Here is a 26,354-nt window from a genome sequence, read left to right on the forward strand (position 1 = left end):
TCAACTTGGCATTGTAGGTGGATAGTAGATATAGTAGTCGTCGTTAGTGTGTATGTGTGTCAGTGTGAGTAGTTTTTTTTTTTTGGTTAAAAAACTAGAGCAATTGTGTGTATGTGTATATGAACGAAAGCAAGGAAAGTGTAGCGTAAAACCACTTGTGCTACTAACACATTGAACCATAGACACACAAAAACCCAACTGGCAATATAAGTCAGCAGTAGCAGCAACAACAAAAATAGCAAAAGGATAATAGCTTTCACGGTGTGCGTGAGTGTTTGTGTGTGCCACACGACTAAAATATGCTGCTGTACTATTTTCATTTTATTTTTGGTGAAAATGCATTCGTTTTCATTTTACTCTCCTCCATTCACACAACTGAGCTTTTACGTTTCAGAGAAAGCTTTTGGACAAATACAAAAAGGATATCAACAACAACGTCAATCGATGTATAGGTACCCCCATACCAGCCAGCAACTTTTGGAACAGCAATATTGCAACGACGACACAGTTTCTGTTTTTGGCCTCCTGACCCTACCATAAGTCGTTCCGTCCCTACTCGCACACACACACACATACACTTGCAATATCCTTATGTATTATATGTGGATATTTTTTTGTTATTACAATTCCAATACATACTGTTTGTTGGCAATCTGCTGTTGCTGTTGTTATTGCTGCTATTGCTGTTGTTTTGCTTTTGGTATGTTACGGATTTTGGACAACATTTCACGTTCAGTTACTTGTACGACTTTGAAACATTCACAACATACGTTCGAAATTGTTACGGGTAGAATTTTTATTGAGAAATATCAAAGCAAAAAATAAGAAAAAAATAAAGCAAAAATATAAATAATACCAATGACAACAACAACAATTCCAAAAGAAATCCAACAAAGAAGAGAGTGCAGTTTTTGTGTCTAAGGAAATTGAAATTAAATTGTACGTGTGAGAAAAAAAGGAATAAAATTACATACATACATATACAATCGCACATCCACACATACACATGTTAATAATAAATGGTCGTGGAAATACAAAGCCCAACGGAAGGAAAGAATTTAAGGCATGAATTTTGTGTAAGGCATGTGTTTTGTGAAAAAAAACAAACGAAAAATTTAAGTTGGTGCTTATGCCATCAACCCACACACACACTTATTTGTGTTAATGCACACATACACACTTACATGTGTTGGAAAAATCTTATGTAAACATTTCATTCTATCCATATATAGAAGAAAAGAAATATTGAAAACACAACTTTATTAATGTGAATTTAAGTGGAGTATTGAAAACAAAGTGGCTTACGAAAGTAATAAATTTGTTGGATCAATTGATAACTTTAATAACAAAAACAGGTTTTATATATAATGTAAATTTCTCGGGAACAAAAATAAAAACATTGCAAAAGTTCTATAAAAAAATAATTTATATTTCCCCCAAATTAAAATTTTTAAATATTTTATCAAAATTCTATTTTTAAATAACCATCAAAAAGCTATGAAATAACAGAATTGTAAAATTTATTCTTTCCGAACAGAGGACAAATAATATAATATCTTAAGCTATGGGATAAATATTTATTTAGGTGGATCTTCATAATTTTGTTCTTAATGTCAAAGTAACAGTAATTATGTGAGCGGGTGTCATAGCTGAGGGAAAAACATACTCTCAGATGCGAAAAAATGTGGATCTATTCTGAAAATTTTACTAAGGTTTCGATTCTATTATAGCAAAAAATAGTTTTCGAATATTTAATTAAAAGGTCAATACGCCTTATATACTATGTGTGGCATTTTTATATGAAAAATATATAGTTAAAGTGTTTCAAAATTGGGACATACCAAAACGAGGGTGTATATTGGAAATTAGTTGCCCCATAGGAACTATAGATCCAAGTTTACTGTAAATTACCTTTTGCAGGAAACTGGGTCGGATAATTTGGCTTTCAAAATACCTCAGATTACGTGGTCTTTTTTTGAAAAAATGGTGCTTCTAATTTCGATCGGTTGGGTATATAAATTTCTACAACGCATTGTTAACTATGTAGATCAGGACTATAACTATATTGAAATTTGACAAATATCAAAAATACCGCCACACCACCTTACTGGTACACTCATAAACATTTGTCCCGACGGTGGAAAATCCCCTCAGAAAACGCAAGCCATTCTTTCTGAGTTCTTTTCATCATGAAAAACATCTTTATAAGTGGAGTAGTTCCACATGCCATTCGGATTCGTCGATTCAAAGAAGGTTCCACAACGTGGGTATATGTCTAAAACTATTGATGAAGAAGTTTTTAACCATTGGGAACCATAAATGGCAAAAGATATCCAATCCTGTCCCAAAATGTAGAAAAAAATAAAAAACAAGTAAGAAAAGACTATAGTCGGACGGAGCCGACCATGGGATACCCTATACCACTATCCCTGGACAATCGCTCTCCACGGAACATATTTTCAATGATTGTGAAAATTTAATTATCAAATATCACAGATGTAATGTATAATACTTATGACCAAAACCAAAAAGTTATCTAGCATGACAAAGACATTTTTGTAGCAGGAAAGGAAAATTTAGTTCACACAAACTAAAATGTAATGAAACCCACTTATGTAGTACTACTACTTCCGCTGTTTAATCGCTACGTTATTGAAATTTTTACCAATTTCACACAAAAGTTTCAGTCCATTTAACCCGCTAAGTATTCCCTGATCTTCACGTTGGTTTGTACGCTTCTTCTTCATCATAAACACAAACTTTGTTCAAAATTTTGCAGGTTATTATTTTGACCTACAGAGCCGCTACAAAATTGGTTAAAATTTTGTTTTTGGTCCATTTCATCCCCTGAACATTTCACGATCATCACCAAAAACTAATCATTTCTATTCTGGCCCGAACCCAACCTCCTTAAAAAATTCGTTACAATCGGTCCATAATTGCGACCTTAAGTTTGTTTACAATTTTTAATGGACGGACACACATCGCTAAATCGCTTTATCTCGTCGAGATATGAATTTTGGAATACCAAATATGGGGTCTAAGACGAATATTTCGTGTTGTTACATAAACTTTTGGAGACACAATATGTAGCATGGGATAAAAATGTGGTTCTCTACACAGAACCGATTATATATTAGGCAGTAGGCCCGTTATCTAGCAAACACTTTATTGCAATTTACATCAGAGGATAGGTCAGTAGTTTTTTCCCATATGTAGGCTACTTTGCGAAATATATATGTCCTCAAGGAATTAAAATATCGACCAAAAATAACATTTTTATATTTCTTACAAAAGTAATGGTCTATTTCACCCGCTAAAGAATATCAGATCATCATTCAAAATTGTAGGCATTTTTTTCGACCTATACTCTTACCCGGTGCAAAATTTCGTGACTATTGATGTATAATTGCGACTTCTAGCGAGTTTATTATTACACTACAAACAAATAACGGAATATATTAGGCTGTAACTCTGTTATCTGATCATGCACATCAATATAATCGGAATCAATTGAAAGGTCAAGCGTTCCACTTTCAAGTATATCTCACTTGTCCGGAATGTCACTTCCAGGAATTAAGATATAAGCTGTATATTTAAAATTTTCACAATTTTCACACAAAAGTTTTGGTCCATTTAACCCTCTAAATATTATCCTATCGCCATCTCAAACTGCAAGCTTCTCCTTTGTGATATACTCTTACCTTATTTAAAATTACGCGTTGATCGGACTATTATTGAGACCTACAGAGCCGCTAGAAAATTGGATAAATATTATGTTTTTGGTCCATTTCACCCGCTAAATATTTCACGATCATCACCAATAAGAATAGGGATCTATTCTGATCTGAACCCGACCTCCATACAAAATTTCGTGATGATCGGTCCATAATTGCGGCCTGGAGCGTGTTTACAATTTATAATGGACAGACGGACGGACAGACGGACGGACGGACGGACGGACGGACAGACACACATCTCAAAATCGCTTTATCTCGTCGAGATATGAAGATTGGTATACCACATTGGGGGTCTCCGACGAATATTTCGCGGTGTTACATGAATTTTTACCAAAACAAACTTATAATACCCTTTTCCACATTGTGGTATAGGGTATAAAAACTCATATCGGTGAATTCAAAACGTGGACCTATGTTGACAATTTTTGGTGATGAAGTTTCGTGACTGCAGGTAATCTCAAATGTCAAATTACAGATAGTTAGGTCACCAAATGTAGCTAAACTCCTCAAAACACCTAAAATCTGGATGTACCGTTATATGGGGACTATACCCAAACATGCACCTACGTTGAAAATATTTGGTGACCACTGCACGGTAGGACCGATGAAAGGTTTCGTGCAGATTTTTGTAATCGGCCTAGAAACTAATCTGCCAAATTTGGTTGATATCGGTTCATATATAGATATAGTTCTCATATATATGTTCGCCCGATTTGAGGTATTTGGTGCACCAAACACGCAAATTCTGTCCGATTCTGATGCAATTTGGAAAATGTCACCAAATTCGGACTAGAAATTAGTTTGTTAAATTATATTGAAATCGGTTCAGATTTGGGGCCTATGCCCCATATATATTTTCGCCCATTTGTGGTATTTTTTGCACCAAACACTCAAATTCTCTCCGATTTTGAAACAATTTGGGAAATGTCACAAAATTCGGACAAGAAAAAAAATTGCCAAGTTATTTTGAAATCGGTTCAGATTTCGATATAGCTCCCATATATATTTTCGCCCGATTTGAGGTATTTGGTGCAACAAACACGCAAATTCTGTCCAATTTCGATGAAATCTAAAATGTTTGAATTCTGCCAGGTATCGAAAAAAGTATGACAAATTATATCAAAATCGTTTTTTTTTTATTTTTTATTTTTGCCATATTAAGACGAAGGGCATTTATAGTGATATTTAATTAATTCTCTTTCGAGTTGAGCTGTAAGGCCTTTAGAGATACATTGAAAAATTTGGAGTCTACCGAAGTCCCACGCATCCAACCATTACACTACGTTTCACGGGTGGTAAAGCCGATCTTCAGGTGTATTAGGATGTTGTTGTTGTGGCAGACGAAGGCAAAGCTTGGAAAGTAGTATATATATCGCACTTCATTAGATAAATGTATATGCGAAATTATGTCAGTTAATTGAAACTCCACACTTTTCCTATAGTCTTGCTTGGTAATCCCATTTTTCAATGTTCACAAATACTACGGTAAGTTTTATTCCTACATCATTAGTAATTGCTCTTCTATATCAGAAGATTTTATTTTTTGATTTGATCATCAATTATTGTCTACTAAAGTTTTGACAAGTTGATGGTGGCTTAGAACGCTAAGACGCCGGCAACCTTGACACTCAGTTGTCGGAGACCCAGGTTCGCATCCCAGCCTGGCTCATGCTGAAATTATTTTTTATTTTTGCCTTATTAAGGCGAAGGCCATTTATAGTGATATTTAATTAATTCTCTTTCGAGTTAAGCTGTAAGGCCTTTAGAGATACATTGACAAATTTGGAGTCTACCGAAGTCCCACGCATCCAACCATTACACTACGTTTCACGGGTGGTAAAGCCGATCTTCAGGTGTATTAGGATGTTGTTGTTGTGGCAGATTTGTATATAGCTTCCATATATTTTCACCCGATTTTAGATATTTCGTGCATCAATCACGCTATATATGTCCAATTATAATGAAATTTAAAGTGTCTCACGGAATTTGGTGTAGGAAACAATATTGAGACATCATATTGAAATCGGTTCAGATTTGGATATATCGTTCATAAATTTTCTCTGTCGAAGTTAATTGTTTTCTCATTTAGTTGGTTGATACCGAACTTCCTTGAGAACAGAGTTTATATGTATATTGTTTATATATGGTTCTTTTGACAAATTGTGTTCATAGGAGACTTCCGAAGCAAGTTTTCTTCCTTCACTATAATCCACATTAGGGCGCCCTCTCTTCTTTGTATCATTACCTTGTTCTAGCGTAAATACTGTGTCGCTAGCTAACCATAAGCTTTCAAATTGTAATACGCGATTTTTTGACCTCCAATTTTTTATCCATTTTTGGTTAAGGCGTGCACAAATGTTATAAACTTTTTTTTTAACTCCCATCACGTAGTTGTCTTTAACACCTCGATTAAATTTTTGCAGAAATCCAGTCTATAACGTGCATAGGTTTTCGCTGGTTTTCCAACCAAAAATTAAAAATATCCAAATTTTTAAGTTTTACGAAATCTGGAAATTGATCATTTTTTTATTCGCATGTATACGCAAAATTTCTTTCCAAAATCTGTTAGCCGGCATTGTCACCATTCACCAGATACATATTTTTACGAGAATACACCCCGATACCGAAAGTTCTACTCCAAAGAACACATGGACGATACCACAGACTACATCAAAAAACATCACTTACTGACACAACAAATTATTGACCACATCTAATATTACATTTACATTTATTATTTGATTTCAATCACTGACTTGAAAAAATGGCTTTTTGCCTCAAAAACCTGCCATTGGCCCCATCGTGCACTCGAGCAGATAGTTCTGTCAACAAATGCAGTTAAACTTCTCAAAAAACACCTGAAATTGGGAGATACCGTTATATATAAAAACGCGGACATATGTCAAACGTTTTTAGTTTTGTAGCAAAATCCACAAAATATCGAAAATCGGGAGGTACCGCTATGTGTGGTGGAGAAGTTTTGTGACCACTGGATACCTCAAATGTCAAAATGCAGTTAGTTCGGTTAAAAATTGTAGCTAAAATCCTCAAAATGTCGATAGTCGGGAGGTACAGTTATATGGTGCCTTTAAAAACATGGACCTATGTTGACAAGTTTGGTGGAGAATTTTTTTGGTCGCTGGAACTTCAAATGCCAAATTAGATTCGATCAACAACTGTAACTGAACTCCTCAAAACACTTTATATGGGGCTATACCACAACATTGACTTATGTTAACAATTTTTGGTCGGTACCGTTATGTAGGTGCTATACCAAAACATGGACCTATGGCCTAAATGTTTGGTAGATAAGTTTTTGATCACTAGGAACCTTAAATGTGAAATTAAAACTAATTCCGTCTGAAAATATAGTTAACAACTTTCAAATACCTGAAAACGTATTATGGGGGCTATACCAAAACGTGGATTTATATAGCCCCATATTCGAAATAGACATCTTTCCACATTTTCAGCGTCTTATCTCAATTACTGTGGATGCTAGAGTGATTACCACAGACGGACGGACAGACATGCATAAATTGACTCGATCGGGTATAACAGCGGAGTTAAGTTCGACCGGGCCGAAATGTTTATGTCCTTTCAACGTCAATTATATTGGAACCAGATTTTAGCCATTTGGGTTGGTTTATGCAGCTAAAACTTTAAAAATGGCGAAAATCAGACGGTACCGTCCTACAGGTGCTATATTAAAACGAAGACCCATACCGACAATTCTGTGCAGAAATATGTTATAGCTCACACGGAGACTATATAATGTGAATGAGAATAATGTGGCTAAATCTTTTCAAATACCGAAAATCGGGAGATACCGTACTATGGGGGCTTTATCAAACCGTGAAAATAACTGAATTAGGGTGGTACCGTTATATGGCGCTATACCAAAACGTTGACCTATATTTTGAAAGAAGTGTATTTTAACCTCTGCAAATTAATACCTTAAAAATTAGGGCGTTATATGGGGCATACCAAAACGTGGACCCAATTTTAGATGGAAATTGCACGCTGATCAAGAAAATATTAAAATGGTGTATATATCCAATAGAAATTGTTGTAACCCGATTCAAATAAAGTAATTGCTTATAATTCAAATATTTAAATTAACGAAAATTGAACTAAATTAACTTAAACCTCTCAGTTACATTCGTAACAATATATACAAACTGATTATTTCGAGGAATTACAAATGGAATGACAGACTTAATATACCCTCCATTATATGGTGGAGGGTACCGTCGTAGTTAGGGGGAGGCCCGGTGGGCCGGCTCTTTCCTTCACGTTTGCAAATTTCACCAAAATGTCTGTCTATTTTTTGTTTAGTGCCTCAAATACACGAAACCGGGAGCTATATCAAAATCTTTCCATTCCACTGAAATCGGACAAAAATATATATAGAAGCTATATCCAAATCTGAACCGTTTTCAAAATAAGTTTGTGAAATTATTTCTAGATCACATTCCGTCTCGTTTTCCAAATCTCACACAGAGGGTGTTTGGTACATCAAATACCACAAATTGATAAAAAAATTATATCTGGGAGCTATATAAAAATCTGAACCGATTCTTACCAAAGCAATTGCTCTTTGCTACTTTGAACCAAAAATGACCATCCTCAATTTTAATTAGGATATGAGATAATAAATGCAACCTGTAATTTGATAACAAAAATATATGGGCAGACAAACCGATATGAATATTATACTATGTCCATCGTCAAAAATAACCATGGGACTATTTCCTCTAGCGATGTAGGGTATAAAAGCACGCGTGTATGTATCACATCTAAACTCGAAATTATTTAACAAATATAATCTCGATGTCATTAGTTAAAAAATTACTTCCCTTAGGGTTAAAATTTGATAACTGGTTTTTTGTTTGTTTTGGCACACTTTTTCAATGTTGTTTGTTGTTGTAAAATTTAATGAGTTAAAGTATAGCATCACTAAATTTAAACAAAACAAGTAAGCCAAGGCTATAGTCGGACAGGGCCGACCATCTGATACTCTACACCGTTACCACTGGGAATTAGCTTTTCACAAATCAAAATTTCTTTATGGAACAAATAAAAATATTGTAATTGTAATAAATAACATTGTGGATTCTGGTACCGTATCACACCAAGCTAAAATAATAATGATTTTGCCTGGATGGGGAATAGTTTTGCAAAGAGGTGGCAAAGTTACCCATCCTGCAAAGTACATATGTATAAAAATCCAATTGGACAATTAAAACGTTAGTGCACCATGTAATTTGCAATGATGCAAAAACTGGGAATAGGAATATGTGGTTCTCTACACAAAACACATTATATATTAAGCAGTAAGCCCGTTATCTAGCAGACTCGTTATTGCAATTAGCATCAGAAGGAAAGGTCAGTAGTTCTTTTTTCATATGTAGGCTATTTTGCCGGTATATGTCCTCCAGGAAATAAAATATAGACCTAACATATTTTTTTATTTTTCATACAAAAGTAATGGTCCATTTTACCCTCTAAATATTATCTGATCGCCATCTCAAATTGCAAGCTTCTTCTTTGTCATATACTCTTACTTATTTAAAATTTCGAGGCGATCGGACTATTATTGCGACCTACAGAGCAGCTACAAAATCGGATAAAAATTATGTTTTTGGTGCATTTCACCCGCTAAATATTTCACGATCATCACCGATTAAAATAGCGATCTATTCTGATGTGAAACCGGCCTTCATACCAAATTTCGTGACGATCGGTCCATAATTGCAGCCTGGAGTTTGACACACGGACGGACGGACACACATCTCAAAATCGCTTTATCTCGCCGAGATATGATATACCATATTGGGCATCTCCGACGAATATTTCGCGGTGTTACATGAATTTTTACCAAAACAAACTTATAATACCCTTTCCACATAGTGGTGTAGGGTATAACCAGTAAATACATATTAAGTTCAACTGGTAAAATTTTAGTATAACGGTACTGTAAACTGAACATGTTTGTATGACATCTTAAAGACAACTCTTCGGCCTAAAAAATTGTTTTTGAATTGTTAAAAAATCTCAACTCGTTTTCAAGTTATCGACGTTTACATTTTTTATTTCAGGTTGCTTCCTTTTTAGTGACAGTCACTGTATATACCCAATCTCTGTATTCTCGGTTTCGTAATTTTTTCAAATGGAGAATAAACTTGCTTTTTACCATGTATTCTTGGTCAGTGTAAAATTCTGAGTCCATCTAGCCATGTCCATCTGTCCGTCCATTGTAATCATTCTAGCGTCCGCAATAATTGAGCTAAAATGCTATATTTTTGCACCAGTATGTGTATTTTTAGTATAAACAGATCAAGTTCGAATATGGGCTATATCGGTCCACGTTTTGTTATAGCCCCATATAACGGTTCCTCCCAATTTCAGGTATTTATAAGGTTTTCACCTCGTTATCCAAACGATGAGAATTTTAGCTACATTGTTTGTCCGCACTACTCGTATCTATAACTTGACATTTGTGGTTCCCAGTGGTCACAAAACTTCTGCACCAAAAATTGTTAACATACGTGCATATTTTGGTAAAGGCCCACTGCCTGCAATCTGACATTTGAGGTTCCCAGTGTTCACATAACTTCTCCACAAAGATTGATCAAGATAGGCCCACGTATTGGTATGGTCCCTGGCAGGGACGTACGCAGGATTTCATTTCGGGGGGGGGCCCAACTTGACCAAAAATCATGAAATTAAAAAATGTTGTGTAGCGTTACATAAAGCTATTTTAAAAGGGGTTTAGTTGATTTTATATGAAATATTGACACAAAGTATATAATTTCAATAGAGAGAGTTGACAATATTATAGATATAAGTTTGAAATTTGGAACAGAGTAAAATGCAGCATTTTATAATACGTTCAGTATAGTCCCATACAAAAGTTCCGCCTGGTATTTTGAAGTTTTTAACCAAATTCTCCAACAGAATTGACGCAATAACTAAAAAATCTTTCAAATCAATATTACACTTGTAGGTTTACGTTTTGGTGTATTCCGGAATTGTTAACCAAAGTAGCTCTTATTTGGCAGTTTCGATTCTATTTCAAAGATTTACAGTATTTCTTATTCTTCCAAGTACATATCCATATATCACACATTACTGTTACTTTTGGCTTATTAAGTTATCAAATGGACACATTTTACCGCGAGGACTGATGCTGATAAGAAGATTTATCTGAAAAGCCTATTAATGTTATTTGTATAACATTAATTAATTGAAATAAATAACTCCAAAAAAGAATAACTCGAATCCCCGAGTGCAAATTAGACTTGTACCGAAAATTTTCAATCAAACAGTGCCAGCTTTTGTAAGAAAATAATATTCTTTTATGTCATAAAAACACGAAAACTTTACTATTTTACCAGAAGTTATGGAGTCCATGCAACTGATTCAGAAAATTACATTTATGGTCTGTTCCAGTACTACAATAATCTACTCATTTTCAGTAGTAAAAATTTGTAGATTCTTGAAAGTTCTGGAACAGGCATTTAGAACAGAAAACATTTTTATCAGGAGTCGGGCGATACCAACTACGATTCATATACTCCGATTTCTACACGCAGTACTGTTTGAGACTACGAAACCCACATTCGGGCTCGGCAAAATTTTAGCTAAGTCCTGACAAAATAGGTTAAGTCGGAAAAGCTCCATCTGATATCCCAATGGTTGTTCCGCCTTATTTCTACCTTAATGAACTCGATGACATTTAAATCTTTTCAAGGATTATGACCAAAGATTATGCACTTTTCGAAAATAAGTAAAAAAAGTATCAGTCTTAAAAGTATTGACTTTAATCTATAGACAGATCGAATAGGGCTTCATAACCAATATCTCTGTCCTAAAAATTGTGTAGTCAGGGAGTTTCAGAATTTTGCACTTTTGTGGAGAAGATACCTGCAAAAATGGTCCATTTTGGAAGTGGACCTAACTTTGGAAGTCATTTCTTTTGAAAGTTATCGTGTCAATCCCTTTAGTAGGTCATAGTAAGATTTAGAGCTTTTGAACCGTTATGTCGGGAAGCATCGACTTACCCACGAAAAATAGAATATCGCTGTAAACAAGACCGCAAGGAGTAGCATTGGCAAAAATGTCCAATAAATTCTCGAACAACCCTTATATTGCACTTATTTTGAAATTTTGTGAGGGAAGTATCCGAAGATGTTGTCCCATATAGACCCTCTTGGTACTTGATATACATATGAACGTTCGGAAGTAATTTTAGGATGTTCAAAGTTTCGGTGAAATCTTTGTATGGGAGGTACCTGAAGGAGTGAACCGATATAATCCATATTCGAACCTAATCTATGTCCTGAAGAAATCGATTTGGACCTTCGACAAAGGTAGACTTGTGAGAAAAAAGGACTGGACCGATATGACTTAAAGTTCGGTTGATCCGTTCGAGAGTAATCATGCGCTCGAGCCAGACAGACGAAAGAACTGGGCTAAATCGACACCAAATTATTTGAAGCGGATTTTGTCGAAACATATGAGAAGTCAAAGGCCATTATTTCGATGAGGTACATATTTATTGTCAGCCTAAAGCCCGAAATTACAGCAGAATACCATTTAACCAATGTTTGAGCATTAATTTTGTTTGCGGTTGTTTTCAGCTACAACTTTGTTAATGATAGGAAAAAATTCAGGTGGGTATGCTACTTATAGCATATATTAGCACTTTATGACGCACAACAATAAATTCTTCTCCATAAAATAAATAATAAAAAATTAAGACAGTAAAACAATTTTCTTATTGGTTTTAGATATATGCTCCACGGAAAACACTTGACATATCGTACATTTTGTCCAGTAAACTTGTCATTTCATGCACTTCCAATCCACACAGTACTAAACACGTAATTTTTTGAATACAGAATGAGTTTAGAGCCTCAAGACCTTTATATTTATTTTAGAATTCCTCTACCCTTTATTATTTGATAATGAAATTACGTGAGAAAAAGAAGTAATACAGATTTTACTAGAAGTTTTCTCAAAAAGAGTATTCAAACAAAAAATTTTAAATATTTCTTAGACAACTTGTTCATAAATAAATTTTTAGTACATGACATTCAGAACAATCTAAGTTTTCATTTAAAATTTCCAAAAGTAAAAAATTATTTTAGTGAAAAACGTAATAATTTCTTAAAGTAGCTCAAAAAATTTTAGTCGACCAAACCATTTCGGGGGGGGCCGGGCCCCCAGTGCCCCCCCCCTGCGTACGTCCCTGGTCCCTGGTTCAGGTTTTTATTTTTTATTGGGTAAAAACTTTCGATTAAACATTGTGGGTATACCACGTTGTGGTATAGCCGCCCGATTTCAGATATTCTCAAGATTTTAGCTGGCCGAATTAGCTAAAATTAGGTATTTGGGCCCCAGAAACTTCTCCAGCTAAAATTTTGCGCATTGGTTTCGTGAAAGTAAGAAAATTAATTATTCCATTTTAGTTCAGAATATTTCATTGTGGAGGATATGAAAAGTTCGACCAGGCCGAAGTTAACGCTTTTTACTTGTTTTGTCAATTTTTGCATTTTAGTGTTATTATTGCAAAAGTTACAGAATTTTGGACACTGAAAAAAAGATTTTGAATAACTGGTCCCCGATGCCTTGCAAAGCTTCACTAGGCTGAACGAATAAATTTATTTATAAAGTTATTGTGATTTATTCTTATGGTTATACATACATAATTGATATTTTTACCGATTTTGTTTCATTTTGTAATTATTTCCCCTCAACTAACTTCAACATAATCCCAATTCCTTTAAATTTTATTCGCTCGTCATGCATAAATTTTATTTTAATGGATTTTTTTTAAATTGAACTCCCAAAAAATAAATTTGGGTTTTTATTCAGTAAGAATACAATAAGTTTTTACGATAATATTCCAGACAAGATTTACATAAATATATATATGTGTATGTATTGCATACAAGCAGACATATTTATTTTGCTAAACAAAAAAGGATATGCTAATGTCTGTTTGGGTGTATTTGGTTGCGAAATGAGACAGCCACCTATTATCAGCGTAACAATTGAAGAAATTTTTTATATATATCAGCTGAAATTGATGTCTACAACTTTCTTATATCAATAAGAAAATCCAAATGATTAATAGCTGTTTGTTGGTACCCATTTGCCAAGGCTATGATTTGGATTTAGGGAAACCATTTGCCAAGAATAAACCTGGCGATTGATTTGTGTGTATTTCGTACCAGCCTAACTGAATGACTAAGTATGATTTGTTTTTGCTTTTTTTTTTTTGTGAAATATACATATGCCAATCATAAGCATGACCTTCAAAACACCTTCTATCTATCCTTTGGGGGGTTGTAGTCATTTACATAAAAATGTGGCCAAACAATAGACGGTCTTAATTTTTAAATGCCAACGGGGACGAGCAGCCTTTGGCCATACGCTTTTAATCCCCAGACATCAATTGAAATGGAATTGAAAGAGAGTTGTTTGTTGTTGCTTTTTTAATGTTGTTTTTGTTCCCTTTACACTATGTATTTATAATATTTATTGTTGTTTTTCACTAAGTTTGTCATTATTACAAGTGAAAAGTTTTCTAATTTATACCTAACTTGAGATAGGAAAATCAGCTTTGAAATAGCCAAAGTAATAAAGAAAATATGTTTGAATGGATAATTATAATGTTGTTGTTGCTGCTGATATTATTGTAAGACTTTTGTTTTCTTAATTAGTTGGCTATTATACAAGCTAGAAGTGGGGTTGTTTTACTAAGTGACCTTGAGAAAACATCTCAGCAAGTAAGCAGTGAAATGGACGCCCTAAAAATCTATTGAGTCAAATATACCTTCGAAGTATGTATGCTGGGGAACCCTAGTTTATATTAAAATTATTTATGGGTGCAACAGATTTCAATATTATTGAATTCTCCCCATCTGTTATCACTTTAAGCCTATCTCTGAATGTATTTTCATAAACAATATCTAGATCTAGTTCATAATTTATCTCAAGATCACTAACATAACGCTCTTAAAACATATGCCAGCAGCTTTGCTATGCAAATGTAACATTATTACCACTACGACCTAAGTAAACGGAGGCATGCTGTGTCCCAAGAGCACCGATGTTCGCCTCCACAATGCATCGCATAAACATCATAAACAAGGTCTGAGTGAACAAACACACACTAAACTAAATATTGACATGCATTTCAATTGACAACAACGACGACAACAACAACAGCAACATCACGACCCATAAAAGTAAATAGTAATTACTTGTAACAACAAACCGAATATTCGTACATACAAACATATGAACAACATAATTTCAAAACATCATAATCGTCACTCATTGAGAATTATCAAATTGCTACTACCATCAAAAATGTGCTGTAGTGAAATGTGTATCATCGTGTACACATGTACATACATATACAAGTTTTGATATAAACTTAATATTTAAATGATAACAATATATTTTATTAAAGCCACTGTAAAACCCAGATTAGAGTTAATTGGTTATAGCCACTTATTGAGCACGAAAAATGTAATTTTCATATCAATGAGTGCGCCCCAATTCATATTAGTTCAAGATATGGGACCTACAGTTTATTGCCGAGTCTGAACGGCGTGTCTAAGACACCACTTTTGTAGAGAAGTTTTACATGACTGAAATACTCAGGAAATGTCGCCAACATTACTGAAGGGTATTTTGCCACCGTTGAAAAGTGTTTTGATGTTGCCTGGCCGGAGAAACGAACCCACGACCTTATGAGTGCAAAGCGGGTGTGCATACCATTGCACCACGGTGTCACCCACAACCAGTCGTATTGAATTAAAATGGAACGAATAGATTCCTTTCGTTTATAAAGAAGACTAAGTACCAAGTTTCAGCAAGTTCGGTAAAACATTTTGGCTAATCTTCAAAAAACCGAAATTCGGGAGGCACTGTTCCATGGAGGCTGTATCAGAACGTCGATCTACACCTACAAATTTCTGGCGGAAAGTTTTTAGACTCAAAAAATTTCCGATATTTCGGTAAAACTTTCAAGATACCGAAAATCAAGGTATACGCTTCTATGGAGGATATAGGAACCCACGGACCTATACTGATAATTATCTTCTGAAATATTTTATAAACCCATGGAAGACTAAATAGCAAATTTTAGTCTTTCGGTGGGATATCGACGTCACAACCTTCCGAATTACGAAAATCGGGAAGTACCGTTCTATGGGCGAATCTCAGTTATAAAGGCTTTTACCTCCAATAAAGAATAAATACAAAATGTCAGCCATTTTGGTGGGTAACAAATTTGAGCCATTTCGGTTCAAAATACCGCAAATCGTGTGGTACCGTTCTATAGGAGCTAAATGAAGGCGTGGACCTATACCAACAAATTCCACATGGAACGTTTAATACCCCAAATGAAGACCAAAAACCAAATTTCAACCATTTGGGTTGAATATTGGGGCCACAACCTTCAAAATACAGGAAATAGGGAGGTACCGTGCTATGGGGGCTATACTAAGGCGTGGAAATATACCGACAAATTCCACATGGAACGTTTAATACCACAAATGAAGACCAAAAACCAAATGTCAGATATTTGGGTGGAATATTGAGGCCACAATCTTCAAAATACGGGAAATAGGAAGGTACCGTTCCATGGGGGCTATACTAAGGCGTGGACCTGTACCGACAAAGTTCTGGGAGAAATTTGTATACCCCCAACGATGACTAAGTGCCAAATTTCAGCCATATTGTGTGATAATGAGGCCAAAACCTTTAAAATACCGAAAATCGGGAGGTACCGTTCTATGGGGACTATATGAAGGCGTGGACCTATAACTACAACTTTCTGGAGGAACGTTTTGTACCCCAACGAAGTCTAAGTGCCAAATTTCAGCCATGTCGGTATGATAATGAGGCTAAAAACTTCAAAATACCGAAAATCGGATGTCCCTCTCTATGGGGGCTATATCAAAACGTGAACCGATATAGCCCATTTGCAATACCAAACATCCTAGGAGTAATAGAAACTTCTGTACCAAATTACAAAGCTCTATCTTAAAAATTGCGAGCTGTGTATTGATTTCAACAGACGGACTGGCGGACGTACATACGGAAAGACAGACATTGTTATATCGACTTAGAATTTTACCCTGTTCAAAAATATATACTTTATAGGGCCTCCGATGAATATTTCGATGTGTTACAAACGGAATGACAAATTTTAATTTACCATCCATATTATGGTGGAGGGTATAACAATGGACAGTATTTTCGCACTGCACTCTCCGAAATTTTGTGAGGGTAGGAATTTACCGATTTAGGAATTTCTATATTCAGGAAGGAATTTACAGAAACAGCCCATGTTCGAACTTAAACTAAGTTTGGACAAAATATAACAAAGGCTTAACTCGTTCGAATGTACCGTGCGCCACTATAGGTGGCGACCGTTGGGTGTTTTTTTTACATATTCCTTGTTCCGTCGTAAGGTTGGGAGCAGCGAATACAAGATGTAAGAACAAAAATCAGAGCAATTCGGGAGTAGGCCTTAAGTTAGGCCATCTTCGAACTAAGTTTGGACAAAATAAACAAATCCACAGGAAGTACTTTTGGCAAAAATTTGCAAACCCTTAAATTGCAATAAAGTAGAAATGTTGAGCTTTTGTGAGGGACGTGCCCGAATTGGTACCAAAGACAAGGTTATAAAGAAATTTTTGGACGTTATCTCAATAAGTATGAACTTATCCCCGAAACAAATTGTACCGTCGTCCAAGGGTACGCAAAATTTTAAACTTTTGTGAAGGAGATACACGAAGGAGTGGACCGGTATGGTCCATTTTTCGAACCTGATCTAAGTTTGGACAAATTTTTGCAAAATTTGGAACCAAATCGCTTGATTCCGCACTTAAAAAATTACTTTACTTGGGTCAGTATTCTGATAAAAACCATACTGGATTTTATTCAGGATCGTATTATTGACTTTCTTCCTTTTCTATTGTGTTAGTTATATCATTTGACATTTGTTTTTATATCAAGTACGAACGTAGGGACGGACGTTTAAAAAACAAAAAAACACGTTGTGTACACTACGTTATGTCTTCGTAATTGCATCCATCCACACAGTGCGACGTCGATGTCAAGTGTTTTGGTGCTGTGTCTGTGGGATACAGTGTGTGGACAGCAAGCACATGGAGGCCTAACTACCCCAATAATAACAACAACAACGACAATAACAGTAACAATACAACACCTGCCACCCTCACTCAATATAATTATGCCCTTCAGTTATTCTCTCTGTGACGTTCGTCTCTCACTGATGTCGTTATTGTGTCTGTGTTCTCTCTACTACATCAATCTTCTTTTTCTCTCACCCAAAATATTCCTACATTATTTACTCAAATGTGAGGGCGACCAAGAGCTGAGATATAACCTGCATACGTTGTACTTAGTTTGGATATATGTAGTATATAGAAACACAAAAACAACGATAACAACAATAACAGAGAAATTTAACAGAATACAAACAAAAATGTTTTTTTTTATCGAACATCGTTAGACGTCGACACAGTCGTCACCAGAGTTTTTCGATTTTTTGGGGGGTATTGTAAAGGTGGTGGTTCGTGTTGGGGGCTGCTGTTATTTGACAGTTGGGCTCTGTTGTTGCCTCCCATGCAACCTAAACCCAACTATCTCTGTTAAGGCAAACACACACACACATATCCACGCTGAACAGTATATGATGGCAACGACGTAGCACAAACAAACAAAACGATGTCGACAACAAACACGAGCCAGAGCCAAACTGAACTGAGCAGAGCAGAGAAGAAGAGCACACTACCGAAAAAATCACATACAATTATTGCTCTACTTACCGTTCGGTCTAGTCGGGCCCAATATTCTGTTGTCGTCTGTCGTAGTTAACAGTTGTCGTGGTACGTTGTACGCTGCAGCTCATCATCATCGTCGTTTCGTTGTCCGTTGTACACGGTGAAGAGTGTTTTGTTTTGTGTTTTGGTTTGCCAGTAGTCAACAACACAACAACAATACATACATACAACAAATACTACAACAACAACACAGCTAAAAGCTAAAATTAAATTGAAAATAGCAACAACAACAAGAAAATATCAAATAAAAGAATATCCCCAAAAAAGCAAAGAATACAACAACAAAAGTCAGCTGTTCAAGTCTTTTTTCGTTATTTATTGAAATTTAATTAAAGCACAACAGCAACAACAAAATTCTTAAACAAATTATGTGCAATAACAAAAGTTAATATTTACCTCAATAATTATTATATTTTTCTATACCAAAAAATGTGTTAAATTTTCCCATAAAAAAGGTGTTAAAAATTCAAATCCAAAAATTCTGTTTTCGTGTTAACAAAATAAAATAATCCCAAATAAATTTTCCCCATTTAAAAATAATTAACAAAACAAAGAAACAAACAAAAGCATAAAGAATTAAACGAAAATCACTCATACGTCTGGTGGTACGGCAAAGAAACAAACAGAAAGAATTTCGAAGGTGCAACGAAGAAGAGCGGAACAAAGAAAGAAAAAAAAAAAGCACAGAGCAAAAGAAAGGTTTGTGGATAAATTCTATTCCTCATAGTGATAACCAGGCTACTACATCTCCTCTTCAACATCCATCCCCCTGCTCGCATCATTCCCAATAATATAACAATTTACAAATGTATTTAGTTGTGTGTGTTTTTTTGTTTGGCCTGACATTGCGGTTGCCTGTGTCTCTATTTCAATAATGGAAATGTTTTCAAAAACAACAATTTTCTATTACGTAAATTTTTTTGTTTTCTCTCTGTTGAACTAAATCGAATCGGTGGCGGCGGTGATGGCGACGAAAATTCTGAAATGCCATATAACCATCGACCACCAAAGTGAAGAAGATTGGCGGGGTATTTAACAAGAAAAAACAAAAACAGCAACAGCGGAAAATGCTTACACGAAAAGAAAATAATGTTAATTAATTTCTTAACAACAAATACAAGCTCGACATTACAAGAGACCTAAAGTGTAAGAAAAAAGTGTTCAAGTGTTCTTTCTTCTTTTTTGTTTCATTACATAATTGCAAAAAAATTGTTTTGCTTTAAAAAAACCAAAACAATGGTAAACAAATATTGTTGGAATTGCAAATATTGTTTTGCATTCTATCTCTGTTGGTTTGCATTCTAGACATTGTTTTACGGAAGTTCACCTGTGCTAAATATTTTCAATTATCAAGATTGCCCTACATTTTGGAGATAACTTGGGATAAAATGTTTACAGGAATATTTTGAAAATAATATTTAAATTATGTTTGGTATTTTTCGGTCACAATGTAACCCTTTCAAAAAAGACCTTGTGTGTGGGGCACTAGCATAAAAACTTGTAGAACTTTTCAAATGTACAAAAGAAAAAATAGTACAAATTTTGAAACTAGTAGATTCTTACAGGTTTTGGAACATACCACTTATTATACCCTCAGCCTTAAGGCTAACGAGAGTATATACAATTTTATACGAACAAAAATGTGCCTCATAAACCAATTGGAGTCGATTTAGCCATGTCCGTAAGTATGTCTGTTTGGCTAGTGCGCACGATAACTCTTAAACGGATCATTCGATCCACATTTTGGGTATCGTAATATTTTGTCCAAACTTAGTTTAAGTAAGAAGATGGGCCATATCGGTCCACTTTTTCAGGTACCTCCCCTAAAAAATTTAAAAAAATGGTGTGAACGATAACTCTTGAAGGGAGCAATCGATTTGCTCCAAACTTTGCACATCGTATTATTCCTTCGAGATATAGATTGTGTTCGAATATGGACTATATCGATCCATTCCCTCTTCTACCTCGCACACAAAATTCGGGTAAAGTAAAGTTTAACAGCTCCTCTCGGATCGTTTTGAAATTTTTCAAGCAGGTTGTCCTTGCGGCTCCCATTACGACGGTAAATTTTGTTGGGCCCAAGCCCATACTTCCTGAGATAATGGCCTAAAAGCTCCAAGAAAATTTGAAGGCTAAAAGCTCCAAGAAACCGTGAAAGATAACACTCGAGGAGATTAATCGATTTGTTCCAAACTTTACACATCGTATTATTCCTTCGCGATGTAGATCGTGTTTGAATATCCACTATATCGGTCCACTCCTTCGGGTACCTCCCACACAAAATCGGGTAAAGTGAAGTTTAAGAGCTCCTCTCGAATAGTTTTGAAATTTTTTCAGTAGGTTGTCCTTGCGACAGCCTTTATGACGGTACAATTTTTTTCTTTCGTAAGTCCATACTTCCTGAGATATTGGCCTAAAAGCTCCAAGAAACCCTGACGCGCCAACCAAAATGGCAAATCCGCAAGGTAATTCTCGCAGGGAGTTTATGATTGATGCAGACTTTGCACATCGTATTATTTCATCCAGTCATGTATCAGGTTGGGATATGGACTATATCGGTCCACTCCTTCAGGTACCTCCCTAGGAAAAAGGTGAAGTTTAAGATCTCCTCTCGCATCGTTTTGATTCTTGTTCTAGCGACAACGGTACAATTTTCCCATAATTCCTGAGATAATGGCCCAAAAGCTCCAAGAAACTTTGATGGTACAAACTAAAATGGCAAATCCGGAAGATTACTCTCGCAGGGAGATTCTGATTGGTCCCAGCTTTGCACATCTTATTATTTCATCTTGTCATGTATCAGGTCGGAATATGAAACGTTGACCTATGTCTAAAACTACTACCCAGCCAAAAAATCATTACAAAATAATGGGTCTTATTAGTACTTTTTGACAGTAGTAACTACTTACAAAACCCCCTACTAACCAATTATTTTAACAAGGGTATGTCGCACTGAATAACTAGTTATTCTATAACCACTAGAAAGACCACTTATTCTATGTCCACTAGAAGTTGAGAAATAAGGTAAAAAACATATCGCTCATTTACTCAAAGAGTGAAACATCACGTTTCGAGAAAAAACGAGTTTTAAGTTCGCGATTGAAACTTGACTTCCCAACGTAAACAGATTATTGCACAAAACATAAAATAACCGCCTGGACCATATTTTGCAAAAAGCTAGACAGATATCAGTGTTAAACTTCTGTGCAAGATCAAGCATAATTTGTAGTGTCTCAGTGTTTCATAAACTCAAAAATCTTTTTTGTTGATTTTTGCCAAACTCCTAGAACAGGTAATGTAACTCGTTGAGTTTTAGAGATATCAGCATGAAATGTTGACACAAGATAAAATAAAAGTTGTAGAAAAATAGAAATTGCTAACTCAGAAAACGCATTTTTTTGAGTTATGACTTTGAGTAAATGCGCAATATGTTATATTTTTAGAACAGTTGAAGTGGAATTTGTTTTCAATTTCAACACATTTCGTATTTTTATTTTATTTTGCTCTCTGCTGGATTTGATCATGCGAACTCTCCCACGCGTACGAACGTTAAGGGTTGTTTAAACGCTGACATGTGCACCACCAACTGTTTTTTTTATTTTATCAACAAAAAACTCGCCTGCCGACGGTGAGCGTGGAACACACAATCCTTGGATTTGTAGTCGGACACACACGCTCGTACTCATTACTAAGAAAGTAATTTTACCTTGTTACACTACTTTGTAATGGATCTTGATCTTTCACCGATACGGTTGGTCATGCACCACGAACTGTATAGGAGTGAATAAGAACAAGTACTAACCTCTTCCTCTTATTACAGGAGTAGTATATCCCAACTGATAATACTCCCTTCAAAAGAGGCGTCTCGATCAATATTTACTATTTTCCGAATTGAGTTTTTGAACACCTGGCAACATACAATATTAAACTACAGCAATCTCGGTTCGAAAATTTGGCAAAAAACCCTGGAGATACATAAAATTGGGCAATACCGGCTAGACATAAACCTTGATACATATAAATATATGGACAGTTTGTTTGCGAGCATGGTAGAACAATATAAGGTAACAGCAATACCCAGCTGACTGAAATGGGCTGTAATGTTAGTGCCAATGACATTTTATATATTTGTTTATATTTTCCACGTATATTAGGGATATATATTTTTGAGGAAAAAATATATCATTTCTAAAAAACTATTTCCTATAGACTTCTTTGTATCAAGGACATGTAACCTCATCCAAGTCCGAACGACGTGCCGAACACTAAAACACCGCTAATGTAGACGGAATGTGTGGTATTTTGTTAAGTTTGAAAAAGCTAAAGCCCTAATAAACATGTGATTCTTTTATTTCAAAAACAAAAGATTCAAACACTTTCTTCATTTTCAATGATTTTCCAGCGACACCAAACATTTTTCAAAGAATTCTACTTTCTGCGATAAATCATCCATTTAGTGTAATGATATGGAAACATTCAAATTGAAAATGGTACGAACTTTCATTCATATTTTTCAAAATATTCAATCAAAAGTTAATATTAGTTTTTTAAATTCCAATAATTTATAGACATTTCCTTATATGTTGTCCTTATATGTTATCTGGACGAGGAGTGCTTTGATTAAGCAGTTGGGCCAGTTGAGTGGAATATGCTGTGGCTATCTGTTGTGATTGCAGCTTTCCAATGTCTAACTTCCGTGTTGTGTCTGTTCGCACTTTGTTTGCTACGTTTAATCTGGTACGTACCTTTGCTGCAACAAGGTAATGGTCCGAGTCTATGTTTGCACCTCGGAACGATCGTACATCCAACACGCTAGATGCATGTCTTCCATCTATCACAACGTGATCAATTTGATTTCTTGTTCTTTGATCTGGCGACAGACAGGTGCCCTTATGAATATCGAGATGCTTAAATCTGGTACTGCTAACTACAATGTTTCTTGCAGCTGCAAAGTCTATCAGCCTCATTCCATTGTCAGATGTTTCACTGTGGAGACTGAATTTCCCGAATGTTGGGCCAAAGATATTCTCCTTTCCAATCGCCTAGTATAATTTTAATGTCATGGGCAGGGCAACGGTCATAAGTTTCTTCTAAGCGCTCGCAAAATATATCTTTGGTCTGTTCGTCCTTGTCTTCAGTGGGAGCATGAGCGCAAATAAAGCTGATGTTGAAGAATTTTGGTTTTAATCAAATTGCAGCGAGTCGTTCATTCACTGGGGTGAAGCTGGAGACCAGATGTTTTAACCTCCGACCAACTACAAATCCGCAACTAAACTCATGCTTTGTGTCATGGCAGCTATAATACAGTGCGTCACCTTGAGGTGTTGTTGTGAGGCCTTTCCCATTCCTTCGTTTTTCCTGTATGGCAGTAATGTCGGCCTTGTACTTTTCAAGTACATCTGCCAATGCGTAAACTGCACCTTTCCTATAAAGAGTGCGAACATTACAGGTGCAGATTCGCAGATCATGGTCCTTAAAACGTTTGCGGGGTTCGTCAACTTTAGATGGGTTTGTTTTCCTTTTCTTTCGCTTTTTTTTCAGAGTAGACTGTTTTTTCTATGGGAGGTTTACTTACCCGTTCTTATGGGTGAACGCGCGGCACATGTTAGCTCACTACCTTTAACGGGTGTTAAAGGCAGTTCCCCAGGTGACACAACGGGAGGTCAGTGTCCACTTGAGATGAAAGAGGGATCAAGATAAATCCTGGGCTTTGCCATGTTAAAGCCGGTCAGGACCGTTCCTTGGTGTCTTCCATCCCCTACGTCGGTAGAATAATGTGACTAAAATCTTCAAAAAAAATTTTGGCTGCACTTTTATGGGGGCTATACAAAAACGTAACCTATACTGTCTGATTTTTTGTAAGGTATGTTTTGTACCTGTATAAATGTTTTGTACCTTTAGCGAAGACTAAATACCAAATTTCAGTTATTTCGTTGGAATAATTTGGCTAAAACTTTCAAAACACCGAAAATTGGGAGTTACCTTTCTATGGAGGCTATATGAAGGCGTGGTCCTATACCGACAAATTTCAGAATACAAAATTTAAAACATTCGGTGGGATATTGGAGCCAAAATCTTCAAAAATACCGAAAATTTGGAGAGGCAGTTATTTCTACGGGGGCTATATGAAGCTGTGGAGCAATACCGACAAATTTCGTTTGGAAACTTATAACCCCCAACGAAGACTTAGTACCTAATTTCAGCCGTTTCGGTGGAATATTGAGGCCAAAATACATACCGAAATTTCGGAGGTACCGTATATGGGGGTTTTATGAAGATGAGGACCTATACCGATAAATTTCAGGTGGAAAGTTTGGCACCCTCAATGAAGACTAAATACCAAATTTCAGCCATTTCGGTGGGAAATTTAGGCCACAACCTTCAAAATACAGAAAGTACGGAGGTATTGTCCTATGGGGGTTATATGAAGGCGTGGACCTATACCGACCAATTTCAGGTGAAAGTTTTCCACCTACAACGAAGACTAACTACCAAATTTCAGTAATTTCGATGGGATATTGAGGACATAACCTTGAAAATACCGAAAATCGGGAGGTACCGTTCTATGGGGGCTATATCAATACCAAACATCCTAGGAGTAATAGAAACTTCCATGTCAAATTACTAAGATCTATCTTAACCCTTTCGGCCCCGAACTTTTTTATTATATGTGCTTATTTTGAAAGCACAGAATTAAGCACAGAATGTCTAAGCTAAGATATAACATCAGTTTTATCTAAAAATTATTTGGTCATTATTTTATGTAATTATGTAAATATAAATGTTATAATCATTTAGGAGTGTACCTTTGAGCCTACTTTTGTAGAATCAAAACTTAAATTGAAAATAAAACTCATGTATTTTGATTTAGAAACGATTTAAATAATTTGGACAGTACAGAACGATATTTAACATGCACTAGAGTGCACTCTGAATAACACTATGCAACACTGAAAATGCAACCAACTTCTTGTATGCATTTTTCGAAAGTACGTATTGAGACTACAAAAACCCTAGTAGGGTTTTGTCATGTCAGATCCAGTTCGGATTTTATGGCCTCATCTAAACCGGGCTAAAACTACAGTTTTTTTGCATTTATCGGGCCTTTATCTCAGAAACGATTGATAATTTGGCCTTGCTTTCTTTGGAAATATTGTAACCCTAAACTAGTAGAACTTATATTTTGAAAAGACCGCATAAGAAAATCTCCATCTAGGACATCAAAATTGATCAAATATAGAAAATTTTACATAATTACTGAAATTCTGGTCAGTATCGGCTAAACTATTGGGAGTTGAACCACGTAACCTTTTGCAACAATCTTCCAAATAGAGTTCTCAGCAATTCTTCAGAACATTCTGAAACTCTAAAATGCTTACTTCATTTTGTTTCAGCAATACTTTGCATCATATCTTTTACAATACGTACTTCAAACACAGTTCACACCAACAGTTTATTCACGCATTTCGGTTTTCATCATATTATTGACATATTTGTTAAACCGTCTTTGAAAAATGTACTGAAAACAACGATAGAGACATTTTACAACAATGGCATGTTCATTCCAGGGAATATTTCTCCAAAAGAAAATATTCAGATAAAATTAACGGTTTTGGAGATATGGTGCGAAATGTATAAAAATTATGGACATTTTCGATATATTGTAAAATTTGAAGCAATAAATGTTATTTTTCGAGTTCATTATTTCTCCAAATAT

At 35.4% G+C, this 26,354-nt stretch overlaps 1 protein-coding gene across 7 annotated transcripts in view; it reads left to right on the plus strand.

Annotated features, from left to right (window-relative positions):
* Nucleotides 1–670: 670 nt before the first annotated feature.
* Tob (Transducer of ERBB2) overlaps nucleotides 671–26,354 on the plus strand; it is a 143,273-nt gene continuing 117,589 nt past the window's right edge. Inside the window, exons 1-2 of one of the 7 annotated variants that reach the window (XM_073972243.1) lie at nucleotides 735–939; nucleotides 19,093–19,336. The gene's annotated coding sequence lies outside the window, so the exon portion shown is untranslated. Of the gene's footprint in view, nucleotides 1,370–13,707; nucleotides 19,784–26,354 lie in introns of those variants that run through there. The other 6 variants (XM_073972248.1, XM_073972247.1, XM_073972250.1 and 3 more) reach the window with 6 other exon arrangements.

This window comes from Musca autumnalis, unplaced genomic scaffold (assembly GCF_047663935.1).
Source record: "Musca autumnalis isolate F117 unplaced genomic scaffold, ASM4766393v1 scaffold_3, whole genome shotgun sequence".
Lineage (NCBI taxonomy): Eukaryota > Metazoa > Arthropoda > Insecta > Diptera > Muscidae > Musca > Musca autumnalis.